This window comes from Notothenia rossii (assembly GCF_949606895.1).
Source record: "Notothenia rossii genome assembly, chromosome: 10".
NCBI classification, from domain to species: Eukaryota; Metazoa; Chordata; class Actinopteri; order Perciformes; family Nototheniidae; genus Notothenia; species Notothenia rossii.
The window spans coordinates 51,518,051-51,527,701 of NC_136908.1; the positions used below are offsets into that span (position 1 = coordinate 51,518,051).

Genomic DNA, 9,651 nt, shown 5'->3' on the forward strand with positions numbered 1-9,651 from the left:
AAAAGTAAAGACCGAAGCAGTCTGGTTGGTCACACACATTCAGTAAATATTAATTATCAATAACTAAAATACATTATTTATTATAACAAGTAAATGTTAAAGTTACATGCAATTCAAATACTTGACCCTGGGGGGAATTGTGTTGAAGAACACTAGAGAAACATTTGTTAAGAAATTCTCATTTGAAATTGTGTTTTACAAATAATATTATAGTTATTTTTCTCATTCCTCCATTATCCAATTTTATATAAAAAATGTAACACCAGGAAACCGTGACAGTTTATAAAATGCTAATCTCTGCTTTCAAATCGGCGACCCTTTTCTGGTGAAAAAGATCAAACGTGTATGCAGTTACCCACTTTCTTTTTATCCTTTGAAGCCTTTTAACATTTTCTTTTATCTGGTGCAGGATCCCAAAGATATAAGGCACTTCAGATGTTACATAATACACATTTATTTACATGGCAGCAGTGTTGTCAGTCAGCGCCTGCAGGGTGTGACGATGAGTTAGTGAGGGATTCACCCACTGTACTCGATGGGGGATCCTATAACCATCCATGTACACTGCCTCTCTTTCTCTCATGCAATATAAATTAGAGTGTGTGTGTAAAGGGTAAACACAGGCTCAGGTGTCCTGTAGCCCCTCATCTCTCTGGTGTTTCTGCCCTTTAGACTAGAGGAGGGGGAGACTTCACATATAGAACGACACTCAGAGTCAATCAAAATGTTTAGTCACCTTTTGTTTGTGCCACTTGTTTTTTGACAGAATTAAAGCTCAAATGTAATATAAAGCCGTAATTCAAACAGGAGTGTACAAAAATAGGTTTTTACCATTTTTAAATTTTATTATATCGTAATGCATGCCTTAATAGAGCTCAATAATTACCTACACAATTATAAGAGCATTGGCACTAACACCAGCACTTAAAGGGTTATTAATTACTGTTTCATCTTTGTACATCATAAAACAAGCTAGTTTTTTGTAATGTACGCTGTGATAAATTATCACAGCGTTGTATCACACAGTCAACACATTCAGCTGCTGCTTGTCCTTATAAGAGCATTCCTGTGCAGTAAGCTCAGACCAATGTGTGTTTATGACCATTAATGGGCACGCAGCGCCAGGCCATTGACCGTGTTGTTTTTCTTATGGATTCTATCAGTTTTCTATGGATTTAGGTCTGTTAGTTTGGACTCGTGTGTGTTTTAAAGTGGACCTATCATGCTATATTGGAAAAATATATTGTAGGACCATACCTATAAAAAACATGTCTGAAGTTTTTTTTTCAAAATACCAAACGGATCATCCATTGTAGCCATGCCTCATACTGCTCATACCCCTCTTTTGCAGCCCTGTTAGAGAAACGCGGATCTTGTGTCCTTAGCTTCAAAAAAAGAAAGAAGAGGAGGCGAAGCTAATGCCTGATCAGAATTCTACCGGAGATAAAGTTACATTCTGCTGTGATAAAACGCCATCCTGTTTAAACCACATCAAGGATTATTTCTGAAACAGTATGGATCTCAAATGCTTTTTCTCTTGCGGGTTTATCACAAGGTGAGTTCCTTTTTTTATTTCCTGCTTTTTAAACATATATGCTCTTCAGTAAAGGTTAGCTCTGAGTGTTAGCGAGGCTTGCTAATGTAAACAAAGACGAGATTACGTCAAAAACACGTCAAGCATTGTTTCTGATAGCAACTTTCTCTGGGTCCGCCGCCGATTTTACATCATATCGGCAGCAAATCTGTATCTGCTCGTTGTACATCTGTTTTTAAAAGATTTGGGTACGGAGGAAAAGAGAAAGGGTTTTATTTTCTGACGCTGCATGAGTTCCCCGGCACACCGGGGACACATATTTATGTATAAAGGGAGGAGGAACACAGGAATTAAATTCTGTGTGGACAGAGTTATATGCTTTCACAGCAAACGATGCTTGTTTACCGGTATGTTTGATGTGTAGAGAGAAGTTGTCAACGGTGCTGCAGCCTTTACGTATCGAGGAACAACAAGGGAGAGGAAGACAGCTGATAATCTTCAGTCATAATTCAATGGGGTATGTAATTTATTTCAGAAAACACTTTTTGTTATATTCCATGGAATGCTCTTAACGTCCCGATAGCAATGAATATATTAAATGCTTTGACAATAAATACATACAAAAATTAATCTCTGGAAGCCGTAGCGCTGTAAAAAGCACGGCATTTTAGCCGTCCCGGCTAAAATGATTGGATGGCCTACCTGCCTGTCAGCCTTCCATCTGGCACAAACTTATCTCGTGGCCTCATTGATGATGCGCGTTCGTGTGTGTTGGAGGAGGGACTCTGTAAGAAAGTCTGAAGGAAGAGGCATATTTTTTCCGGTTGTGTATTTTCAAATTTTAGCGCACTCGAGCTGGTTTTGCCATTCTTACCTACCCTACCTTTAACTCTTTTTAGGGTGCAGCTATATGTTTTATTCATTTCAAAGTGGGCCCATTTTAATAATATTTTTTTCCCCTTCAAATGTGCAGAGGACTCCCCAAGTGCTGTGTTTAATTTATTTTAAAGTAGGCCTGTGTATTATTTTTAATTCTCCTTATAGGAGTTATTTGTTTCTTATTAGAGGTTAACAGTTTTATATAATGTAATAAATAGCCTGATACATGCAAAAAAAACGTAGTTTTTGTCTGATATAGGCCTAACAATAAATAAAACTTTATTAGCTATCAAGCTATGAAATATGTTTTGCGGCTCCAGACAAAAAAATGTTTTGGAAAAAGGAACAAAATGGCTCTTTTGGTCAAAAAGGTTGCAGACCCCTGACTTAAGCCCAACTTGCCCTTTCTTAGTCATCTGGAATCTGCCCACAAGAGAGGTTCCCTCTGGGACTTGTTTCTTATGCATCAATTATCCGGTTTTGCTCTCAATTCACCAGGGAATTGAAATGCTCTCATGGTAACAGAGCAGATTTGAACTAGAGAAATGGCACACTGACACGATTACTGTGATGCGTATTAGAGTCTGTACTTCACTTATGGAGTAAGTCAAGTACAGACTTTTATTTATACAACTTTTATTTTTTATTTTATTTATTTTCTTGTCTAAGAATATAAATACAATCTATACATTTTTACTTTATTTCAATCTTTTTTTTCCTTGTTTATTAAATGTTTATTGCGTTAATGTTTATTTCCAATATCGCTCTGACATTGTAATTCCACATTCATTCCTTTAAATTATATATTTGTTCCATTTCTATTGTGAATTACTGTAGTATGTGCACCTGACACTGAATACATGTTTAAAAGAGGCTGGACTTTGAGTTTCACTCCAGAAATAATCAGCCTCTAAAATATGCCTGTGACTCCTCTGCAACCCAAAATAATTCAGATGCAGCAAATATGGACCTCAACAGAGTGAAACAACATTATTTTGTCAACCAGAACATGGAACTGCTTTTGGAAAATTGGGGTTTTAATTGAAAATACAAATCATAACAATTAGCAACAACAGGGGAAATAACAAGACTACATCAATCATGACTCTATGAGGCACTACTTTTAGCATCATGGTACATTGAGCTAAATGCTAATGACAGCAGGGTGGTCACAAAGAAGATGCTAGCATGCTGATGTTTTAGCAGGTATGTTGCTCACCATTTTCATGCTTTGTGTTGACCATCTTAGTTTTTAATGCGGTGTTAAGGGGTCGTAGTCATTTCACGTATTTTGGTGAGACCAGGATGCAATGTGTTAGCATAATATCTGCTGATTAGCACTAAAGTACACCTGAGGCTAGTGGGGAATGATGAATGACATTAGTTTTCCAGGTTTCAGGTCATAAACAAAAGTACAGAAACAATAGACGTAAAAATCTGCACATAATTTCATTGCAATAAAAACCTTTTTTTGTAATGCTAGACATGGTGCCGTTAGAGTCTAAGTCAGAGGATAACTAGTCAACAGGATTCATCATCTGGTGATCATGAATGTCACCCTTTTTAATTTCAATACATCCACCAGTTGGTGAGATTTCTGTGTTTTTCAGGCGGAAAGATTGAACGAAATCCTGGCTTCACCCAACCCAGAGCCGCGCTGCTATAATTTAAGGTACATCTTTGTTTATGAAGGCCACAAGCCAAAAAGGTTGAACTCTAACATGACTTCTAGACTATATCTAAAAATGACCACTGCCATGAGACATTTACTGTGTAATAAACCATCATGTGGAGCCTGTCTATCTAACTTGACAGCAGCACACTCCCTTGAGGCTGCTCTCTGCACTCTCCACTGAATAGATGCAGCCTTAGTGTGACATATTATATAACCTTTTATTTAAAATATGATTTAAAGCATCTGGTTTGCAGGATAGTTTTGGCAAATCCCCTTAGGACTAACATTGTTTCCATAAGAATAAAAGAAAAAGTCAAGACATCAAGCTAGGCTTTAAAAATCTAAAAACCGTTTAATGATGTGAATAGAGAAGGGATTACAATGATTGCATCCAATTTAAAAGGAGCTTTATAAATGTATGTTCCAAATTCTTGAAAGCCTAATCTGCTAAAACTGAATCTCCTCAGTGATCAGAATAAACTGACAGCCCGCCCCTTACAAAGCACAAAGAGACGATGTCACTTCTGTGTTAAAATGCTGCGTTCAGAAAATCTGCGGTCATGCTGTGGATCCTGCCTCAATGTCACTGTTCCAGCAAACTCCAAATTACACATGAGGTTATGTTTATACGTGGGTCAACAATTAGTCAATAACTGATCAATAGAAGATTAGTTGCCAAGTACAAAGATAATAGATGTGTGGTTTACGTTTTCTAGATTTTGACCTATTGTATATGATGGTTTCCTTCCTTTCTCTGTTGTACATAAATGTAGGTTTACTGCTTGATTTGTAGGACTTTAGGTCATTGAAAACATCTAAATGTATCACTGCATTTTCTTTTAAGTCACATGGAGTGAGCCGCAGAGAGATCAAAGACATAAGTCAACCTTATGACGGCTCTATTTCAAATTGCGTACTTATTTTTGCTGTAACGGACTGCGACTGACATATGCAAGAAGGTCAAAGTGCAGGGTTATGATGAAGTGGTCAGAATACAGAAAAGTCAGAATACAGACTTTTAAAACCCTAATTCTCCACCTCTAAGACTCATTTTACACACACTCTTTCAGCTCTCTGGACTTAATGAAAGAAGCGTTTTTGTTAACTATAAAATAAAACACTTTTGATGCCGACAAGAAAATACTTTGCAGATTAATTGATTATTTAATTCATTCTTATTTGCATGATATTATATTGTGCAGCGTCATTCATAATTTGCCCCCACCCTCTTGCCAGTTTACATAAGCCCCCCTCTCCTCACTCTCTGCCCCGTGCCCATGCTCGTCCTGGTGGCACAGTGGGCGGGGGGGGCGTGGTGATGTGGATCTGATCCTGAGCGACAGACAGCTGGACCCCCAGCCTCCAGAGTGGAGGGGGGGGGGGCTTGACATGAGCTCCATCACGTTCCCTCAACAGCTCCAAGCCGGAGGGAACTGACACCACTGATTAACAGCTTCCAATTTTGTGTGGGGGCTTAAATCTGCGCTCCATCATCCCCTCATGCTCTCTGAGGGAGATCTGCCGGATGAGCAGCTCCACAGCCAGCAATAAAACCAACTGGTTTGATCTCCACAGAGGATTTCAATGTGACTGGCTGCTTTTGTTGGGTTTTATGTAATGTATTTTATTAATGCCATTGAAAACATCAGTGTTCTGATTGGTGGAACAGCGTGCCTAGATAATGATTGATTTTAACTCAAAGGCTTTGAGATTTATGCAATAGAAAAAAAATAAGGTTTGAATTAATCCCCATATTATTTTTTTCAGTATGTGGGATTTGTTTTGCCTTTTTGAAGTGCAGCTCAGAATCAATTATAACAAAAGGAAGTGTTGTAGCTGTGTTGATTTATAAGGATGGAACTGAGTTTTAAAAAAAGTTTTTTGCAGAGGTTCCTGATAAAGTGTACTTACTTGTTTCCATAAATGGCCTGCGACACTTGACCTGTGTAAGATCTAGAATGTGTCAGAATATAAACTAATGTCTGAATTCACCCATATACTGCCAGACTTTGAAATGTATGCAAGCTTAACAAGTGCTAGCATTTTCTGATGCTAAATACATAATAAACATGCTCGTGTGGATCCTGAGTCCTGGATCCTGAGTCCTGGATCCTCTATTCTGAGTCCTGGATCCTCTATCCTGAGTACTGGATCTGAGTCCTGGATTTCGAGTCGTGGCTGAACCTGTCTCTGTGGTTCTGCCTGACTCTCATCATACTACTTCCCTGATGGCTCCCACAGGATTGTTGACATCCTCCTGGATTCATCTTCTTAATATAGACGTATGCATTTCCAAACATTTGGACTACCTATGTTGTAAATGTATTATCTTTTCAATTTGCACACGGCATCTATTGCACATCTGTCCGTCCTGGGAGAGGGATCCCTCCTCTGTTGCTCTCCCTGAGGTTTCTCCCATTTTTCCCCATTAACTGTGGGGTTTTCTCTGGAAGTTTTTCCTTGTACGATGTGAGGGTCCAAGGACAGAGGGTGTCGTAATCTCATACTGATATTCTGTACAAACTGTGAAGTCCACTGAGACAAATGTATCATTTGTGATATTGGGCTATATAAATAAACATTGATTGATTGATTGATTGATTGATTGATTGATTGATTTATTGATTGATTGATTGATAATGTTAGCATGCCAGCTGCTGTCTTACATGTTTGTTTGCTTTTTAAGTCACTTTATTGCCAAGTCGGATATATCATAGCTTACATCATTTTTACAGTTTTCTTATAGTTAGAAAGACGATTTAAATAAGGAAGTGAATGCTATTTGAGCAGTAATCACGGTAACATAGCATTTGTCTTCATCTGCCCCTATTCTCAGTCAGCCTTCTCTCTACTTGTATATTAAGTTCCATGTGACTCTTTCTGAGAAATATATTAATTATGTTCCACGGTCTTGTTTCAAAGCCTCTCTGGAGCATGCCACTCACTGGCCCTGAGTTACACAACAGCACCATAGAGGACTGGTCAAATCAATATTCCCTGAAACACCCCGACGGGGTCATTCCCACTGAGTTAATCCAACCTACAGGGCGTGTGTGTGTGTGTGTGTGTGTGTGTGTGTGTGTGTGTGTGTGTGTGTGTGTGTGTGTGTGTGTGTGTGTGTGTGTGTGTGTGTGTGTGTGTGTGTGTGTGTGTGTGTGTGTGTGTGTGTGTGTGTGTGTGTGTGTGTGTGTGTGTGTGTGTGTGTGTGTGTGTGTGTGTGTGTGTGTGTGTGTGTGTGTGTGTGTGTGTGTGTGTGTGTGTGTGGGTGTCTGAAACCCCTCACCAGATGGAGGGAGGAGATGCTATTGATAGAGATGAAGGACAAGAAGAGATAGATAGCTATTTCTGGTGACAGAAAAGTAAATAAGCAGGCTGTGATGAGGAGTTGGCTGCGCTTGTATCAAAGGTCCATGACAAAGGGACGGTCTCTCTGCCCACACCAGCTGAGCTTTCCAATAACTCTAATCTCAGAAGTAACTGCAAATCGGTCTAATATGCAGGCTTCAAATGTCTTTAAGCGGCTGAATCTTCTATTGATTTTGGCAATGTCTTTCTTTTTTAGTGAGATGCCACATCATTTACAGATGAAGAAATGTTTTTAGGATTGGTGATGACATCTATAGGTTCCACTAAGGATGAATTATAAAAAACATTCCCATCAAACTCAGCTTTACGTTGGTTATGTTAAATAGTTGCCTAGAGAGCCACCGGGAGCCATTTTTCTTTATTATGAAGACAAACACAACAGTTCTCTTTGAGTAAAACCCACATACACAATCATGCCATCGGAAATGCTGATGCTGGAAATAATCCCTATGTGCACAGTTTACTGCAGTTCTTGCTGAAAACTACAGTTCCCAGCTGATTAAGGAACCAATTGGCTTGGTAGGGAATTCATAAAACATTGTGAGATGGACCAGCACATTGTTGATTTTGGTCTTTTCAATTTTTTGTAGTTTTATTGTCATGACATTTCAAATTTTGACTCTCTTCATCTGACCTTGCTTGCCAATAATTGTCCATAAATATAATAGCATGGGCGGTTTAGCACAGGCATTTTACTGTATGTCTATAAGCTGTGTGTGCTTTTACTCTTGGAGATTTATTTCATTATGCTGCAGATCTGTCTGTGTGCCCCCTCTACTGCCATCTCTACATCTGCCCTCTTAATGAGAAGAGACCATCATATAAGGCACGCTGCTTTATGCAAATGTCTTCTGCTCAGAAAATATCAAGCATCGGCTGCTGCCTTGTGCTTCACTCAAAGGTATTTCTTCACAAGATGCATGAAGCGATCAGTTTGTGCTTTTAAGACGTCTATTATTCACACATCTGCTGTGCATTTGTCTAAAGACCCTGACACAGACGGCAAGTAAACCAGTTTCCTCTGAGAGGATATGTGTGAGAATAGGTGCTTTCCTCTCAGAGGTGTCACCTGCAGCAGTGTTAACAGGATGTGGTTTGCAAAGTGTCTCAAAACAAGAGCGTGGGCGTACTGAGGGAAATCTCCAACAAGGTTTGCTGTAATTGTATGTTCCTGTTAGGCTTTCTCCCCCTCTATTCCCTGCCAAGAGCTTACCAGTGCTAGAAGCTGTCAAACCAAGCGTAACACAATAAATTGCACTGCATGACAGCTCTGACGAGATGAATACAGTTTGTGGGGAAACATCCGTGACAACCCAGAGATGCAATACAAACGAATGCAGATTCTGAAAATAATTATGGAAGTGGAGGACTTGATTTGTGCTGACGCATTTTCTTTTGCTGCACACCTGTGGGTTTACCATCTGCTCCCATTACTTTTGACGTCTAATTTACATTTTAATGTGGTTTCCCAGTGGCATCTGTCATATAATATAAAAAGATACTGCGCAGGGTTAGACTCATGATTTCTGTGGGATTTTAAATCACAAATAAATAACTTGACCTAGCCGTGATTACCAAAGTAAGGAGTCAAGTCCATTTGTTAAATTAAATAGTCATTTAATTGTTTGATTTAATTTTCAGACAATTTTATTTGTGGTTTATTCAAGCACCATGTTAAATGTTCAAGGCCTACAGGTTTCAGTAATATAAAACAAAAATAACCCTTCTCTTCAGCATTGAGAACATGAGAGAAATCTTGATTATAAGAATCTAAAACCTGACTTGGACTGTCTTATATCTGTATTTTGAAAAAAGGGTGGAAGAAATGAGAACATTCGATGGTCAGAGGGTTGAACCCTCTGAGCCCCTGGTGCTGTGGGAACATGTGCTTTCTCTGTTAGGACATGAGCGGTTCCTTATATAGCAGCATGTACCAGTGAAGGGCACTTGCAGCAGGGGGGTGTATTGTGAGCAAAGACCATGGGAATCAATGTGATGTCCAATAAACCGAGAAACTGGCTGTTCTAGTAGAACCCACGCACAACCAGTCTGCTGGTTCACATCATTCAGACAGGCAGACAATAGGGGATTTTAAAAGATACAACTCCCCCTAAATGAGAATTTTCATCCGTTATATCACACCGATGGCTACCTTGAAAACTTCTAGGTTGAAAAACCATTGAGGTTTTGAAGTAAA

General features: G+C 39.1%; 1 long non-coding RNA gene across 1 annotated transcript in view; it reads left to right on the plus strand.

Annotated features, from left to right (window-relative positions):
* The first annotated feature begins 3,763 nt into the window (after window positions 1–3,763).
* The window catches only part of LOC307021359, a 37,150-nt gene continuing 31,262 nt past the window's right edge, over window positions 3,764–9,651 (plus strand). The window contains exon 1 of the long non-coding RNA XR_013803136.1: window positions 3,764–4,085. This is a non-coding gene — a long non-coding RNA (uncharacterized lncRNA). The remainder of the gene's footprint in view (window positions 4,086–9,651) is intronic.